Source organism: Octopus sinensis, linkage group LG1 (genome assembly GCF_006345805.1).
Source record: "Octopus sinensis linkage group LG1, ASM634580v1, whole genome shotgun sequence".
Lineage (NCBI taxonomy): Eukaryota > Metazoa > Mollusca > Cephalopoda > Octopoda > Octopodidae > Octopus > Octopus sinensis.
In genome coordinates this window covers 21921730-21941593 of record NC_042997.1, presented here as the reverse complement: position 1 = coordinate 21941593, position 19864 = coordinate 21921730, and positions in this window count along the sequence as shown.

Here is a 19864-nt window from a genome sequence, read left to right as displayed (position 1 = left end):
AACAAAATCAGTATGACACAGTGTCTGTACTAAGGCAGTCCCTTTGAATTACAGGTAGAATCTACCGGAGGGGTTTCGATACAGTTTGCGATTTCATTTAAGGGTAGATTTCCTTTATAGGGTGTGTATTGTGTGTGTGTGTGTGTATGTGCGCGCGTGTGTGTGTGTGCTAGCTTTCATACATATTTATCTACCTCTTTTAGTTTCTCTCTCTTTCTCTGTCTGTCTGTCTGTCTGTCTATCTATCTATCTATCTATCTATCTATCTATCTATCTATATTTAAATTGAAAGTTATAATGAATAAACGCTCTAATTAGTCAAAATAAATTTATAACATTCCCACATTACCATAAACCGAACATAAATATATATTAGAAACATCAGGGCATCCAATGCTAAAACCCAATAGTATAAAACTTACAGATATATACGAATACAAGAGGTACTCGTATATTTTCTTGTATTCGTATTTATATATATGTATATTTTATACTATTAGGTTTTACTATTGGGTGCCGTGATGCTTTTCTATATATATTTATATTCGATTTATGGTAATATGGGAATGTTATAAAGTTGTTTTGACCAATTGGTGCGTTTATTCATTAAACCTTTCAATTTATTTTCCCTTTCGTCTCTGTGTTACCTGAGCACTTCCATTTGCAGTCCTATGTTTATTCTTCGGTTTAACGAAATTATAAAGTTATCTTCATTCTCTCTCTCTCTGTATATATATATATATATATATATATATATATATATATAACGGGAAGCTTTATGAAAAGAGACAAAAGACGAAGGCAGGTGGAAAACAAACGAACAATTGTATTAGTATGGCGCTCAGGAAATATAAATAAAACAAGTCTTTAACGTTTCGAGCCTACGCTCTTCAACAGAAAGATACACAGAGAGAAAAAACACAGAAAGAAGGAGAGAAAAAAAATGCGTGCAGTAGCTAACGAATCAACATGGCGATCTGATTTCGGCCAGAGGTCAAAGATCAAACGTGAGACTCGAGAGCGAAATAAGGGGAGATAATAGGGTTGATAATATGGTTGAAGGACCAGCTAATAGTGCGTAGGAGGGGTCTGGACGTGTGTATGTATAGGGTTGGTGTATGTATTAGTATGTATAAGGGTGTGTGTGTGTGTGTATGAGAGAGTATTAGTGCGTAGGATTGGTGTGGACGTGCGTATGTATGGGGTTGGTGTAGGTATTAGTATGTATTAGTATGTATTAGTACGTATTAGTATGTATAAGTGAGTGTGTGTGTGTGTATGAGAGAGTATAAGTGCGTATGATGGGTCTGGACGTGTGTATGTATAGGTTTGTTGTATGTATTAGTATGTATTAGTATGTATTAGTACGTATTAGTATGTATTAGTTGGTGTATGTATTAGTATGGCACATCATATATGATGTGATGTGTGAAGTCGTGTGGTGTAGTGAGGAGAAGAGGGGGGAGAGGGGGGAAAGGGGGGAAAGGGGGGAAAGGGGGAAGAGGAGAGGATGGGGGAGAGATGAGGGGGAGAAGGAAGGGGAGGATGGGGGAGGAGGAAAGAGGGAGAGGGGGAGTGAGGGAGCAGAGGGAAGGGGAAGAGGGAAGGAGGGAAGGAGAAAGAGGGAAGAAGGGAAGGGGAGTAGGGGTGAAAGGATGAAGGACTGAAGAAGTAGGGGTCTGGGGGAAAGGATAGGTGAGGAGGGGGAGAGGGGGGTTAGATGAGGAGGGGGGGAGAGTTGAGACCAAATGGCGTATAAGAGCGAATAGAGAAGATTAATTCCTGTTCACGGCGCAAACGGGAATCTGGATAGCCTCTGTGTAAGGACAAACCGAACACAGATAGGTGTTGCAAGGAGTGACCGGTGGAGCGGAAATGGCGTGAGACCGGTGTGTCGTTCGCAAGGTGGATGTCACGAAGGTGTTCCGCGAACCGGTCAGCCAAGCGGCGTCCCGTTTGTCCGATGTACAAGGAATTGCAGAGAGAGCAAGAGATGCAATAGATAATATTGCTGGAGGTGCAGGTGAAGGAGTGGATGATGGGATAGGGTCGATGGTGGGTGTTAGTGAGGCGGGTGGTGTAGGAGAGGTAAGGGCAAGTGCGGCAACGTGGGCGGGAGCAGGGGAACGAGCCGGGTTGGGAGGTAGGGTCAGGGAAGGAGCTATGGACCAAAAGGTCTCGAAGGTTGTGGGCTCGTTTGAAAGAGGGGAGGGGTCGGTTAGGGAAGAGGTGTGAAGTGGACGGGTCGCACTGGAGATGACGGAAAGCTCGAAGAATGGTGCGTTGGAGACGCAGGGTCGTGGGGTGGTAAGTGAGGGGAAAAGGGAGGCGGGAGACTACAGGGCGGGTTCGGGGAGAGAGAGCAGATACACGGTCCACGGACCGTGCTCTGGCAAGGGCGGTGTGGATAGTGGTGAGGGGGTATCCACGTAGGGTGAAGTGGTGAGCCATACGTTGAGACTGAGTCTCAAAGTCATGGTCGTCACAACAGAGCCTACGTAGACGGAGGAATTGGGAATAGGGGATGGAAAGCTTGGTGTGTTCTGGGTGGGAGGAAGAGAAGTTGAGGTATGAGTGTGAGTCTGTGTGTTTGTAGTGAATGGAGGTGGTAAGAGTGGAGTGAAGAATGCTAACCGAAATGTCGAGGAAGGAGACAGAGGTGTTGGAGATAGTGGAAGTGAAGTGGAGGGCTGGATGGAAAGATTGGACGAAAGAGAGGAAGGAATCTAGATGTTCGCGGGAGAGTGAGGTGGCACCGATAATGTCGTCGATGTAACGACCATATAGTTCGGGAGTGGGACCAGTGAAATTAGAGAATATTTGGGCCTCAACATAGCCAACGAACAGGTTCGCATAGTTGGGGCCCATTCGCGTTCCCATGGCCACTCCCGAGATCTGATGGTAGAACTCGCCCGCGAACGAGAAGCAGTTCAGAGTAAGGACAAGTTCGGCCAGACGAATGAGTGTGGAGGTGTCAGGTACAGGGTTAGAGCGGAGGTCAAGAAAGTGTCGAAGGGCCTGCAGTCCTTCGTGGTGAGGGATAACAGTATAGAGGCTTTGAATGTCCATAGTAAAAAGGATTTTGGAGGAGCCGGGAGGAAAGGAGAAAGAGTTGAAAAGCCGGAGAGCATGGTTGGTATCGTGGATGTGGGAGGGAAGAGATGCCACTAGGCATATATATATATATAATATATATATATATATATATATGCCACTATATATATATATATATATATATATATATATATATATATTATATATATATATATATAATAATTAATAAGAGTGAGAGAATTAGATACTAATTTAATAGTATATTATTCAACACCAAGTGGCCTAGTGCTACGAGAAACCTGGATTATTATAATATTTTATAACATATTATAATATTTTTACAAAATAAATATAAGAGAGTGGTCACTATATGCTCACTCTAGCACCAGTTAATCCAAAAGGTTTCAACCACGAAAATACATGTTTCCCATGAAAGCCAGTACGACTGTTAGCTAACAGTCGTACTGGCTTTCATGGGAAACATGTATTTTCGTGGTTGAAACCTTTTGGATTAACTGGTGCTAGAGTGAGCAATATAGTGACCACTCTCTTATATTTATTTTATATATATATATATATAATTAATAGAGCTCCTGGGAGAGGTTAAAAAAATGAAACTCTACTGCCTGGAGAGAAGGCGAGAAAGGTATGCAGTGATGCAGCGATGTACAATCGTAAGATCCTGGAAATTCTTGCTCCCAACTTTATGATTTGCGCCCATTTACGCGGGAGCTCTGGGGAAAATGTTAATGTTATAGTGCATGACGATCCTTGGGACATAAAGTAATGTGTGCGTGAAGGTTGGTGAAAATCGGTTGGGAATATGGAAATGCATGCGTTAGTCATTATACACACACACACTCTGTGATTTATATACTATATATACTATATATATATATATATATATATATATATATATAATATATATATATATATACATACCAAATGGCAGGTAAGGCTATGTAAGTGCTACAGAAGGACCGTAGTTAGACTCCCAGTTCGGTAATCGTATGAGTAAGCAGTCATACTATTAGCTTATATCTCACCCCCTCTCTCTCTCTCCCTCTCTCTCCCCCTCTCTCTCTCCCCCTCTCTCTCTCTCTCTCTCTCTCTCTCTATATATATATATATATATATATATATATAGATGGTGCATGTTACCATCAGTTAAAAACATAGTCCACGTAGTTGTTTATCTATTAACTTTGACGCAAGTTCGTATATAGTTTGGGTAGCCTGATACATTTTATTTCCTTCAGAAGAATGAAAAGTGAGATCGGCCTAGATTAAACAGAAATAAATTGCAAAAAGGAAAATGTACCGAAACCATTTTGTCCTGTTCTTTATCATTTTATATTTCACCCTGTCTTCCAGAGTATTATTTATTATCATTTTTTTCCCCGTTTTTTCCCTTTTCAGAAAGTTTATGACTAAACACCTGGAGAAGTAAAACATCAAACAATATACAAAAGAGTAACTTTTCGAGTTAAAGCCAGTGAGATTGCAAAATCCAGATTCTCTGCACTAAAGATATTTACTCTGAACGAATATTTCAAAATGTTTTTAATGTAAGAGCGAACAATTCTCAAATACGTTCCATACTTTCTATACCCATAATGGCTTTGTAATCACATGGCAATGCGGGGAAAACAGAACAGGTGCAGTTACAATAAATTCTATTTATAAACGATCGGCTATCTTAACATGTAATGGACTGAATATATAACTTAGTTCACAGAGTGAAATGTTTATCTGAAGACTTGATGATATTAATAAATCATAAACTATTTAGAAACGCGAGGAATTGTTTCTGTCTATTCAAACAATAAAAGCGTTCTGGTATGTTTGAAGTACAACACACGCGATGAGTCTGTTAATAATCTATTGGTCATTAATTCAATATGAATAATTTCTACATATTGTTTATCTCATGAAGAATATTGTTTATATTTACAAACTTATTTGCTTTTGTAATAGTTAATTGACTTACATACATCTCTGAGTTTTACTATATTGTGCATCATAATATCGATTTCTTTTGTCTAGACACAGACTAAACTTTGTAGAGGAAGTATTTAGTCGATTGAACGATGTTATTGATACTAAATTTATTGAACCTGCAGGGAAGAAACTCAAGTGGACACTAACGAGTTTTGAATTTGATAGTAAAAAATCAAATATTGATAAATCTGGCACGCTACCGTTTCTGATACGTTTACCAACATGAGTATTACAATATAGGTTTCTTTGTTCTCGTACAAAGTCCCTATCTTTCAGAATAAGAGGAATAAAATGTAAGAGATTCAGTTTAAGATTGGCATGATGGACTACGTTGAGGCGCGTGGCTTAGTGGTTAGGAATATTGGATTATGATCGTAAGATTGTGGTTTCGATTTCTGGATCGGGCGATACATTGTGTTCTTAAGCAAAACATTTCATTTAACGTTGACCCAGCCCACTCAGCTGCCAAAAATGACTATTCCTACGACGGACTAGCTTCCCACCCAGGGAGCAGGGTATATATACGCCACAGAAACAGGAAAACCATCACTCTGAGTCTATATGACTCGGAAAGAGATTTGTCCTGTTTTATTTATTTATTTATATATTTATTTATTTATTTATTATCGCGGACATACTAACTGTAGATAGCATAAGATAAAACTGACATAATTAATAATTGAATTATATGTAGAATAAGATTCAGAACAAGAATGAAAACACTCATATATTTGTCAATAATAATATTTCAATTACATCATAGAAAAGCCAGTCATATATATTTATGTGAGTGTGTGTGTGTGTGTGTGTTTGTAATTGACCTGTTATTTATTACGACACGTTAGTGGTACTGGTATCCTGCAATCCACTGCTACTGGTATCGTGCGATGTCACATGATTTAGACCTTGGCCTCTAAACCGGTACCTATAGTTTGGTATAGAGATTGTTAGAAACCCAGCAAGACATAAAACAACACTTGTCAACAGGATGGATAAATCTCACATTTTATAATCTGGTAACTACTAACAGTGAGCGAGGACACAAACCACTCGAGGTTACAAACAAATGTGCTTTAATACCATTTCTAGTGTTTGTTATCGTTCGAGTTTGTGACACTCTGCACCAACTTGGTCTAATTAGGAAGCCCCACCAAAATATGGATGCCTTCATTTCTATAATCAAATCATTGTGTGTGGTATTTATTAGATCAATTAATACTTATAGATAGAACTTGTTTTGAAAGCAAGACCAGTGACCGTGAGGAAACTGCATCTGGGAACAGGAGAGGATATTACTGAAGTTCCGTGCTGGAAATCTGTATAATGACGACCTTCCGGTGGTGGCACTTTCTGTATGAGAAACTCATGAGTATCTATCTATCTATCTATCTATCTATCTATCTATCTATCTATCTATCTATCTATCTATCTATCTATCTATCTATCTGTGTGTCTGTCTGACTGTCCATGCATCCATCCGTTCAACCGTCTCTCTGTCTGCCTGCCTTTATGTTCATCCATCCATCCATCCATCCATCCATTCATCCATTCATCCATTCATCCATTCAACCTGTGTCCTATGCTGGGGATAAATCAGGTAGTTTTAGATACAGCACGTTGTTTCTTGATTGAGAGGGTAGTAAAAACTGCCCTAAAATGCATACACCCATTCCTACTTGTAAGATCATGTGCACATAGCTGTCAAAATATTTTAAATCTCTTTTAAGGACGCTGCCAAGAAGCAGCTGAATGTTGTATCTTGGAACGTGCGAATTCAGAAGGATCTGATCTAAAATCGTAAGGAAATATGACATTGCTATCACTGTTCTTAGTGAAACTAGTTTTTCAAGGTATATCAACTAGAAAATATAAACTTAGACAATTTACTAGATAGAGAAGGAAGAAAATGAAATTTGGTGACAGGTTTCCTATAACAACTACCATTGCTAAAGTTACCGCCCTTTCCCCTGCAGTCAACTGGCTACATTTTTTATTTCTTTATTGCCCACAAAGGGCTAAACATAGAGGGGACAGGCAAGGACAGACAAACGGATTAAGTCGATTATATCGACCCCAGTGCGTAACTGGTACTTATTTAATCGACCCCGAAAGGATGAAAGGCAAAGTCGACCTCGGCGGAATTTGAACTCAGAACGTAACGGCAGACGAAATACCTATTTCTTTACTACCCGCAAGGGGCTGAACACAGGGGGAACAAACAAGGACAGACAAACGCATTAAGTCGATCACATTGATCCCAGTGCGTCACTGGTACTTATTTAATGGACCCCGAAAGGTTGAAAGGCAAAGTCGACCTCGGCGGAATTTGAACTCAGAACGTAGCGGCAGACGAAATACCTCTAAGCATTTCGGCCGGCGTGCTAACGTTTCTGCCAGCTCGCCGCCTTACGTACTAACGTTTCTGCCAGCTCGCCAATAGGCTACATTACCCCATTAAAGCTAGATCTGAGGAAGTGGAATTCAATTGATTTAAAACGTTGTTATGCTTCGGTTGCGACATGGATCGAATAAGAAAAGAACATTTAAAAAAAATATTAGCTTACGTTCTACCACATGTTTTGATAATGTCTTGCTACTTGGTGATTATAGTTCTTGAGTCTGGTATGAATTGGGGGCACACGATATAGGATGAATACTAACGGTTGGTGTCTGTTATTCTTTTGTAACGAACTCATCTTTTTAGTCACAAAACCACTTTTTTCTACAATCAAATAAACATAAAACAGCCTTGATGCATCTTCAGTCCAAATATTTAGCATATAATTGATTACATAATCACTAAAAATATGAAAGAAATATATATATCTGCCACTCCTACTTTCCATACCATCAGGTGGCAGTCGAGTCTTTTTGTGTTAGCACATCTTTCAGAATGTTGGGTAATGTTTTTCATCTAGAAGGCTAGAAAGAGTACAACTTGTTAATAAACCTAAACTGAATGAAACAATACTGAGATAAAACAAATAACATACAATCTTATGTCTGCAAATATTGTGGTATGAAATTGAATTGTAAAACCTTGTAACTTTTTCACCTGATATGGAACAAGAAACACTTGCCAGTTAAACGATTCCTTTAGTCCACGATTTGGTAGTCATTAAGGTGTCGGACAGAATGCTTCAAAGAATTTGTTCAGATTCTCTGATTTTTGCGTTCAAATCACTCCGTAGTCAACATTTCCTTCTATCTTTTCGTGTCAATCAAAAAGAGAAAGAAATACGAATCGAAGGCGGTGGCTTGGGGGGAATGTAAGAACGTCGGGCCGGACGCCTTGTGGTATACGTTCAGTTATGGCCTACTTGTATTGAAGACTTGGTTCAATACCATCAGCATTTTATGCATTTCATTCTGTTGTAAGCATTTGCTGCAAGTTTCCAGTTTGACGTTACCTTCCTTAATTTCTCCCACAAGACTCAGAGGCTCTGCAACATATCATGGGTACTGCTTCCCCCCTGACAAAAGACAAAATATTTTGCTGCCTATAATAGTATTCAATAGAATGTTGCATATTTACATACGGATTAATGACCTGGTGTATTGGAGGACTGTCTTGGCTACGCACTGGTGAGAAAAAATGAACTATGAAATGTAAAGGTTTCTCTGCAGCGAGATTTGTACCTGTATGTGTGTCTTATCAGTGTCTGTGCTCGGTCTGTAATGTATTGCAAGAACATGCTTAGAAGTATAAATACTGGCAAGATAACGCGTTCCAGTCAGTGTTCACGTCGTTTAGCTATAGTCACGTTGCAGTCTTTGGAAATACTTGGTTTCTTTCTATGCAATGCTATCCTGTCGCATAGCGGGACTGTACACTCGTCGCCACCATAACTACCACTGCTGCCACCGTCTCGAAGAGTGACGGATCAGCCGCTACCTCTTTGAATTCCAGTCATATCTTACTAAGCAATGCTGCCTCATGTGAATATGTATCTGTGGATGTTGTTGATGCACCGCATCATCACAGATGCAAATAGACATCAGTTTCTAACCTAGTGTTTTAACACGAGCGGAACGAAAACCTTGTGACTCGATGAAGCGTTGAATTAAGCGCTTTCTGTTGCCCGTATCCAAAAGCTATTGTGGTGGATACATGTAGAAGCAGTCATTGCTGTAATAGGCTTTGAAATCATTACGTTGTTATCATGAATATTATTTTAGACTGGCAAACCCGGAATTTTATCGATTCGACCATATGCAACTCCCAAAGTCACAGAAAATTACTATTTTCTTCACAAAACTTCTCTCTAATGGTTTGCTTCTTTGGCCGTATTTTGAAACTGAACGCTATTAAAGTGACATCTCAAACTGTTATTATCACATTTTATGACCGCTTTAACGTGACAAAATGTATGAAGGTTTCATTTTTAAGACGCGGGAATATCCTTTCTCAGTTTCCAAAAAATATTAGCTTCCATTTTATAGACAGAACTGACTCGAATTAGCTTCTCAAGTGCTTGAAACTAAGCAATGTTGATTAGTGTCTTTCCCCAAAGGGATATTGGTGTTTTGTAATTATTCACAAAATGGCAATAACAATAAATGTCACCAAAGCTAGAATAGTTTCAATAATATAAGTAATTATTCAACAATAAGAGTAAGTATTCTGAAAAATGATATTCGCGTACTTAATATTGGGAAACGAATTGACCTCTTTTGTTGTTGAATATATTCATTGACTCAAACTTTCGTCCACATGAAGGATTTGAACTAAGTAATTCAAGTCCGCAAATAGTCGTAAACCATTCAGCCTCTGCCACACCCAGCTAAAACGTTGGACTGAACCACCCAATGAAATCTGTATTACACAGAATGAAGAAAGAAGCATTTAATAAATGGTTTGGTCTTACATATATATAGCTCTTGGGATGAAACGATCAAATGGATTTTATGCCTTTTCCGGTTAAAAGCAAAGAAACGTCGTTAGTATTGTTAAATGGATAAGCTGGAATTGCACATAAAAATGGTAAGGGTTGACTACATCTCATTAAGCTGCTGGTGTGTGCAATTTGAATCAATACCAGGCAATATCATATTAGATTTGACCAGAGGAATAGCAACACTGGATCGAGGGTAAGACTGGAGTTGGGTGACGTCGGCAACCGGTGTTTGTATGGTGATTTGGAGTTTCGGAACCCGGGTGGTTACTAAAGTTTTTGTTTTTTGTGTTGAAATTGAGTCTTTATTTTTTTTTTACTTCTTTTTCTTTTTTCTAATGGATATTCAGCTGTAGTTTATATTTTTTAAATCAGTATGTTTTCCTTATTTAAACGGAATTGGGTTGAAGTGTTTCCAGTGCATTGATAGAGAGGGAATATTTGCTATTCAGGATTTATGTCTACAGGTCATTAATCTAGGTGCTTGTTTACGGGAGTTTCCTTAGTGGTGGGGTCCCGGATTTGTTGCCTGTGTACCGTAAGTCTGCCCCTCAAAGTTAAGCTAGTTTGACCAATATAGTCACCACCACAACCTCTCTATCAATGCACTGAAAACACTTCAACTCAATTCCGCTTAAATAAGGAAAACATACTGATTAAAAAATATAAACTACAGCTGAATATCCTTTAGAAAGAAGAAAAACCAGTGAAAAGAAAAGAGACTCAATTTCAACACAAAACAACAACCAAGAACAACAACAAAAAAATAAACAAACTTTAGTAACAATCTTCCACCCGGGTTCCGAAACCGCAACTCCAAATCACCATACAAACACTAGTTGCCGACGTCACCCACCTCCAGTCCAATGAAATTTTACAAACAGCAGTTGCTGACGTCACCTAACTCGAGACCAATTAAAAACGAACTTCAGCGAATACAACGAAATGACCCTTTAAGAGAACCAATCAACCAGAACGACTTATGACCGTATCCACAAGGCAACCAACCAAGCAGAAGGACAAGCTTGACCACAGAAAAAAAAACGCCACCAATATTTTAACAAATCAAAAATCAGATCCGCTCGCGGAAAAAAATTATATTCCCTATTTTTTACTATTTTCATTACACAATTTTTTTTCAGTATGACTTGTGGACCACCACTAAAATTAATGAACTTTGTACTTTGAAACAAATTGACATAGTTTTAATTTTATTGACTGCTATGAACATTCAAACGTACACCTTCTGTTTCGTTAATTTATCAATATTGAAACATTTTAATTTGTCAACATTGAAACTTTTAAAGATGTTTTACTAATTTTAAACTTTTACCATTGATAAACAAGAAATATTGCTGGAACTAGTTTGGCATATATGTAAATAAATGTATTTTAAACATTTACGAGTTTTTAAAATTTAGCTGAATTTTTAAAAACACATTTTCCTATATTTTTCCTGTGGAAATACCACCCCTTCTTCTTTATATATATATATATATATATATATTATATATATATATGGATCGTGGAGTGGGAAAAAAGTTAGATTCAAGCAATCCGTAGTAAATATTAAAAAAAACAACTTTCAGTGACAATAGTGGTTTATTGAGATGCACACACACACACACACATATAATACATAGGCAAACACACACACATATATACCTATACATTTCTAAATATATATATATATATATATATGTGTGTGTGTGTGTGTGAGTGTACATGCATATCTCTCCGTAAATAACGAAGAGTAAAGTAAGAAATAGTAAATAATCAAGACTTCTTTGGTGAATGAATAATTTCTTTAATAGTAAAATATCCTTAGTCCGGTATCAATAGGTTCATGCTAATATTATTCGCAATTATTTAACAGCAGTTTGAGTAATGCTGACAGTTCAACAATTTTTGTTATTTCTGCTATATATGGTTGTTAGAATGTTCGTGTATATATATATATATATATATAATTTCAACAATTGAGGGCAAAATTAATTAATTATTAATCAATTTCACCAAGTGTTCAGTATGCAAAGGGACCATTCAAGGCGAATTCAAATTATTACATTATATAAAAGGGCTTAGTAAAATAAATTACTTTGCCGCATACTGAACTCATTAGAAATAGCAGCTAAAAAACTTTTTTAAGGCTATTTCTAATACTTAAAGAAAATCTCTCTCATATATAGTGTTTGCATAATTTAACTCACAAAAGTTTGGGGTAATGACATCGAAAAATCAAATGCTAAGGTTATTCGAGAACGTACGTTTCAAGATTAGTCAAAACAACATTTCTATCATCGGCTCGGAAATTCCTTGGTTGGATTTGGAAACACTGAAAATAAGAACATACCCTCTCGAAGATCTGCTCCCAACTAACAGTGTCAACAAATTCAAAATAAGCAAGCGAAGAATCTCTGTTCTCCCCTTTCCACCAGCGTGGGTTAAAATCATCAAAACTCTATATTTCGGTAAAGTCCGAAGCATTAATCAGAGGGAGATTAATTATAATTTCAACAATTGAGGGCAAAATTAATTAATTATTAATCAATTTCACCAAGTGTTCAGTATGCAAAGGGACCATTCAAGGCGAATTCAAATTATTACATTATATAAAAGGGCTTAGTAAAATAAATTACTTTGCTGATTAATGCTTCGGACTTTACCGAAATAAGCATAGAGTTTGATGATTTTAACCCACGCTGGTGGAAAGGGGAGAACAGAGATTCTTCGCTTGCTTATTTTGAATTTGTTGACACTGTTAGTTGGGAGCAGATCTTCGAGAGGGTATGTTCTTATTTTCAGTGTTTCCAAATCCAAACCAAGGAATTTCCGAGCCGATGATAGAAATGTTTGTTTGACTAATCTTGAAACGTACGTTCTCGAATAACCTTAGCATTTGATTTTTCGATGTCATTACCCCCAAACTTTTGTGAGTTAAATTATGCAAACACTATATATGAGAGAGATTTTCTTTAAGTATTAGAAATAGCCTTAAAAAAGTTTTTTAGCTGCTATTTCTAATGAGTTCAGTATGCGGCAAAGTAATTTATTTTACTAAGCCCTTTTATATAATGTAATAATTTGAATTCGCCTTGAATGGTCCCTTTGCATACTGAACACTTGGTGAAATTGATTAATAATTAATTAATTTTGCCCTCAATTGTTGAAATTATAATTAATCTCCCTCTGATTAATGCTTCGGACTTTACCGAAATAAGCATAGAGTTTGATGATTTTAACCCACGCTGGTGGAAAGGGGAGAACAGAGATTCTCGCGCTGCATTTGAATTTGTTGACACTGTTAGTTGGGAGCAGATCTTCGAGAGGGTATGTTCTTATTTTCAGTGTTTCCAAATCCAAACCAGGAATTTCCGAGCCGATGATAGAAATGTTGTTTTGACTAATCTTGAAACGTACGTTCTCGAATAACCTTAGCATTTGATTTTTCGATGTCATTACCCCCAAACTTTTGTGAGTTAAATTATGCAACACCCTTATATGAGAGAGATTTTCTTTAAGTATTAGAAATAGCCTTAAAAAAGTTTTTTAGCTGCTATTCTAATGAGTTCAGTATGCGGCAAAGTAATTTATTTTACTAAGCCCTTTTATATAATGTAATAATTTGAATTCGCCTTGAATGGTCCCTTGCATACTGAACACTTGGTGAAATTGATTAATAATTAATTAATTTTGCCCTCAATTGTTGAAATTATAATTAATCTCCCTCTGATTAATGCTTCGGACTTTACCGAAATAAGCATAGAGTTTGATGATTTTAACCCACGCTGGTGGAAAGGGGAGAACAGAGATTCTTCGCTTGCTTATTTTGAATTTGTTGACACTGTTAGTTGGGAGCAGATCTTCGAGAGGGTATGTTCTTATTTTCAGTGTTTCCAAATCCAAACCAAGGAATTTCCGAGCCGATGATAGAAATGTTGTTTTGACTAATCTTGAAAAGTACGTTCTCGAATAAACTTAGCATTTGATTTTTCGATGTCATTACCCCCAAACTTTTGTGAGTTAATTATGCAAACACTATATATGAGAGAGATTTTCTTTAAGTATTAGAAATAGCCTAAAAAAGTTTTTTAGCTGCTATTTCTAATGAGTTCAGTATGCGGCAAAGTAATTTATTTTACTAAGCCCTTTTATATAATGTAATAATTTGAATTCGCTTGAATGGTCCCTTTGCATACTGAACACTTGGTGAAATTGATTAATAATTAATTAATTTTGCCCTCAATTGTTGAAATTATAATTAATCTCCCTCTGATTAATGCTTCGGACTTTACCGAAATAAGCATAGAGTTTGATGATTTTACCCACGCTGGTGGAAAGGGGAGAACAGAGATTCTTCGCTTGCTTATTTTGAATTTGTTGACACTGTTAGTTGGGAGCAGATCTTCGAGAGGGATGTTCTTATTTTCAGTGTTTCCAAATCCAAACCAAGGAATTTCCGAGCCGATGATAGAAATGTTGTTTTGACTAATCTTGAAACGTACGTTCTCGAATAACCTTAGCATTTGATTTTTCGATGTCATTACCCCCAAACTTTTGTGAGTTAAATTATGCAAACACTATATATGAGAGAGATTTTCTTAAGTATTAGAAATAGCCTTAAAAAAGTTTTTTAGCTGCTATTTCTAATGAGTTCAGTATGCGGCCAAAGTAATTTATTTTACTAAGCCCTTTTTATTAATGTAATAATTTGAATTCGCCTTGAATGGTCCCTTTGCATGAACACTTGACTTGGTGAAATTGATTAATAATTAATAATTTTGCCCTCAATTGTTGAAATTATAATTAATCTCCCTCTGATTAATGCTTCGGACTTTACGAAATAAGCATAGAGTTTGATGATTTTAACCCACGCTGGTGGAAAGGGGAGAACAGAGATTCTTCGCTTGCTTATTTTGAATTGTTGACACTGTTAGTTGGGAGCAGATCTTCGAGAGGGTATGTTCTTATTTTCAGTGTTTCCAAATCCAAACCAAGGAATTTCCGAGCCGATGATAGAAATGTTGTTTTGACTAATCTTGAAACGTACTTTCTCGAATAACCTTAGCATTTGATTTTTCGATGTCATTACCCCCAAACTTTTGTGAGTTAAATTATGCAAACACTATATATGAGAGAGATTTTCTTTAAGTATTAGAAATAGCCTTAAAAAAGTTTTTTAGCTGCTATTTCTAATGAGTTCAGTATGCGGCAAAGTAATTTATTTTACTAAGCCCTTTTATATAATATATATATATATATATATAGTTGAAATTTACAGTAAAATGAAAGACGAAGACAGGTGTATAAACAGCAAGCACGTGTGTTAGTTTGACGCACCTGAAGGTGAGAAAGTCTTTTACGTTTCGAGCTTGCGCTCTTCAACAGAAAGGAGCACGAGGAAATAAAGAGAGAGAATAAAAACACATGTGGAGATAGCGGTCAAACATGGTGACTCGTTGGACAAAGGTAGAAGGGGAGATAAAACGTGCACCTTCGTTTTGGGATCACTAGTACTTTATTATCTCCCCTTCTTCCTAGCTCTTCTACCTTTGTCCAACGAGTCACCATGTTTGACCGCTATCTCCACATGTGTTTTTATTCTCTCTCTTTATTTCCTCGTGCTTCTTTCTGTTGAAGAGCCCAAGCTCGAAACGTAAAAGACTTTCTCACCTTCCGGTGCGTCAAACTAACACACGTGCTTGCTGTTTATGCACCTGTCTTCGTCTTTCATTTTACTGTAAATTTCAACTATACATATATATATATTTTTACGTTTTTGTATTCTTATTGGTGTCACGTATTCTGTATTTTTGTTTGTGTACTTCGATCTGTTTTCCGTCCTTTCGTTGTAGACATTCGAAGCTTTCTTCCAGGGGATCTAATGCGCTTGGCTTAGATTTCCCTTGGCGGGCTGGCCATATCGGAGCAATCTCAAGATTAATCAGCCGAAATTGCTAAGATGATCTGGTTCTTGACTGATGACTGAGGGCTTCGAATGTCCCGTCCTGTGGTTCTTGTGTCGTCTCTGTGGTGTTTCATGTTCTTGTCCATGTCTGTAATTAATGTTACTGTTTACCTATATAATCGGCGGCTACGTATCCACAATTGTCCTTATACGATAAGTATATTTTTTTCTCAAGCTTTGATACGACTCTTAATCTGTCTCTTTTTCTCTCTCTCTCTCCTCCCTTATCCACTCCCTTCTTTCCCTCTCCATCCGTCCCCCCCCCTTTCTACGTTTCTCTATCTCTCTCACCTCCTGCCCCCTCGATCTGTCTCTTTCTTCTCCTCCCTCGTCCACCTTCTCTCCCTTTTCATCTGTCCCTTTCTCCTGTCTTTTGTTCTCACGTGACAGCTAGCCGCTGTTGAGCGCTCTTTTCGTTTTCAGCAGCCTCAGAAGCAACACGGATTTGTTCGTCTCCCCGTGGCCTTTAGGCACAACTTCACAAGCCAGCCCCATTCTCAAATCGTCCTGTCGAAAGACCCTTGTCCTACGTCCTGGTTTTGTTTTGTTGTTATTTTTTATTTTTACCGTTATTGTTTTTACGTTTTTGTATTCTTATTGGTGTCACGTATTCTGTATTTTTGTTTGTGTACTTCGATCTGTTTTCCGTCCTTTCGTTGTAGACATTCGAAGCTTTCTTCCAGGGGATCTAATGCGCTTGGCTTAGATTTCCCTTGGCGGGCTGGCCATATCGGAGCAATCTCAAGATTAATCAGCCGAAATTGCTAAGATGATCTGGTTCTTGACTGATGACTGAGGGCTTCGAATGTCCCGTCCTGTGGTTCTTGTGTCGTCTCTGTGGTGTTTCATGTTCTTGTCCATGTCTGTAATTAATGTTACTGTTTACCTATATATATATATATACACGAACATGTGAGAGTGTGTGTGTACGTGTAGATAGGGGCTGGTGACTTTGACGTGCGGATGTGTGCGTGTGTAAGAGTTTGTGTCTGTAATGTGTGGGAGTGTGGATGACGCTGTGGGTGATGGGAAATGGTCAGCGGTAGTGTGCGCGAAGTGGTGTGGGGTGGTGTGGTGTGATGTGGTGTGGCGGTGTTGGGGTATGGGTTTGGGGTGAGGGTATGGGGTGAGGATGTAGGTTGGGTGAGGATGGGGTGGGTGATGATGTGAGGGGTGAGGCTATGGGGGTATGTGAAAGTGGGATGTGTGGGGGTGATATGTGGGAGTGGGAGGTGTGGACGGAGTGGGTACCAATGAAGGTGGGTAGGAGAAGGTATCAATGAAGGTGGGTAGGAGAGGTATCAATGAAGGTGGGTAGGAGTGAAGAGAGGAAGTAGGTGTCAGAGCAAGTGAGGAGAGGTGGGTAGGAATGAAGAGAGGAAGTAGGTGTCAGATGAAGGAGAGGAGAGGAGGGGAGGCAAATGTGTGTGTGTGCGAGCGCGTGTGTATGTATTTTTTTTACTCTTTTATTTGTTTCAGTCATTTGACTGTGACCATGCTGGAGCACCGCATTTAGTCCAGCAAATCGACCCCAGGACTTATTCTTTGTAAGCCCAGTACTTATTCTATCGGTCACTTTTGCCGAACCGCTAAGTTACGGGGACGTAAACACACCAGCATCGGTTGTCAAGCAGTGCTAGGGGGACAAACACACACACAAACACACATACACACACACACATATATATATATACGACAGGCTTCTTTCAGCTTCCGTCTATCAAATCCACTCACAAGGCATTGGTCGGCCCGGGGCTATAGCAGAAGGCACTTGCCCAAGATGCCACGCAGTGAGACTGAACCCGGAACCATGTGGTTGGTTACCAAGCTACTTACCACACAGCCACTCCTGCGCTTATACAAGTATAGAACATTTCAGTGTATATACGAACATAGAAATTTAAACAAAATTGCTACAACAGAGGCTTCTGTCGACAGAGAGATAAACCTGTTTTGAAAACACTCTAATTGCTAATTTTACATCGCAACTAAATTGCATACTTATTAAGAAGGTATACTGTACATTAAGAAATATCGCAAATAAAAATGTTCATTATCGCACAATTAGTTAAAAATTGACGTTTCTGGCGCATGCTGACAATGGAAATTATGATAATTAGAGCGATCAGTTTAGCTCAGTTTTAAGTTTGTATGCACTACAGATAATAAATAATAAAAGTTACTTATCTCTCCGTGCACAGACGATGAGTTATCTTTTTCTAATGAACAGAAATTCGCACAATCGATGTCTCTTGCTGTCCGCAGGAAGATAAATTGTATGTTTACTAAATAGATATCTAACACTTCAAACATTTGCAAAATACTGAGTTGCGAGACATTAATGAATTAATATATATGATAGATAATAGATATTTAAACTAACCATATATACAATTTTAGGCGCAGGAGTGGTTGTGTGGTAAGTAGCTTGCTAACCAGCCACATGGTTCCGGGTTCAGTCCCACTGCGTGGCATCTTGGGCAAGTGTCTTCTGCTATAGTCCCGGGCCGACCAATGCCTTGTGACTGGATTTGGTAGACGGAAACTGAAAGAAGCCTGTCGTATGTATATATATATATATATAATATATATATATATATGTGTGTGTGTGTGTGTGTGTGTGTGTGTGTGTGTTGTGTGTGTGTGTGTGTGTGTGTGTTTGTGTGTCTGTGTTTGTCCCCCTAGCATTGCTTGACAACCGATGCTAGTGTGTTTATGTCCCCGTTACTTAGCGGTTCGGCAAAAGAGACCGATAGAATAAGTACTGGGCTTACCAAAGACTAAGTCTCGGGGTCGAGTTGCTCGATTAAAAAGGTGGTGCTCCAGCACGGCCGCAGTCAAATGACTGAAACGAGTAAAAGAATAAAAGAAAGAAAGAAGGTACATATGTGCATCAATATCCCATACCCATAATGCTTATGCTTTACAAACTCGGGCCATACTTATCTTGGGCACACACAGACACGCACACACACACGCGCGTACATAATGTCATAAAATGTATGTGTATATGTGTATACCTGTATATGAGTGTACAGGCATTTACAGAGAAAGAGAGATGCAGCAAGAGTTACACAGATATTCATACATGTATATATATATATATATATATTTGTGTGTGTGTGTGGTGTGTGTGTGTGTGTGTGTGTTTGCGTGTGTGTATATATATAAATATATATCTACACACACACATGCAAATACATGCATACATGCATATATACATATATATATATATATATATATATATATATATATATATATATATATATATATATATATATATATATATATATATATGTGTGTGTGTTTACATACACACACTCTCTCTCTCTCACACAGACGTTCATATCAATTTGCAATAAAAAAGATTACTGGCATTGTTGTGCTAAGGCACCACTTCAGACCTATCCATTAAATATATTTTTATTTTTCATTTTCATGAGCAAAGTTTTTTATGTTTCAATAATATGGATCCTGAGACGTAAAAGCATTTCTTAGAGATTGGCAGCAATAGCCTCTATTATTTTCATTCTAGACGAATTGATTTTGTTGCTACTGTTGTTATTGTTGTCACAATTTCTTCTTCTTATGATTATTTTGCTTTAACTCAGGTTGGGTCTTATTCCTGCTACGAAATATATGTGGATAGCGTGTTACTTTAATATTACTATTATCATTATTTTGGCTTGTTTCAGGCTCAGTCCTATTCCTGGTAGGAATTATGTGGTTAGCGGGTTATCCACAGGTTTTCAGTAGTCTTTCAAGTGTTCAGAATTTTCCTGATAATCCTGGCTGCCCCTAAGAGACAAACCTGTAGGAGCTCTATTGGGCATTCTATTCCAATCTACTTCAGCCATTTGTCTATATCTTCGCTTACTGTTCCCAATTATTATAGGCATGTTTTTTACTGTTAGCATGCTCCAAATTCTTCCTATTTCAAATTTTA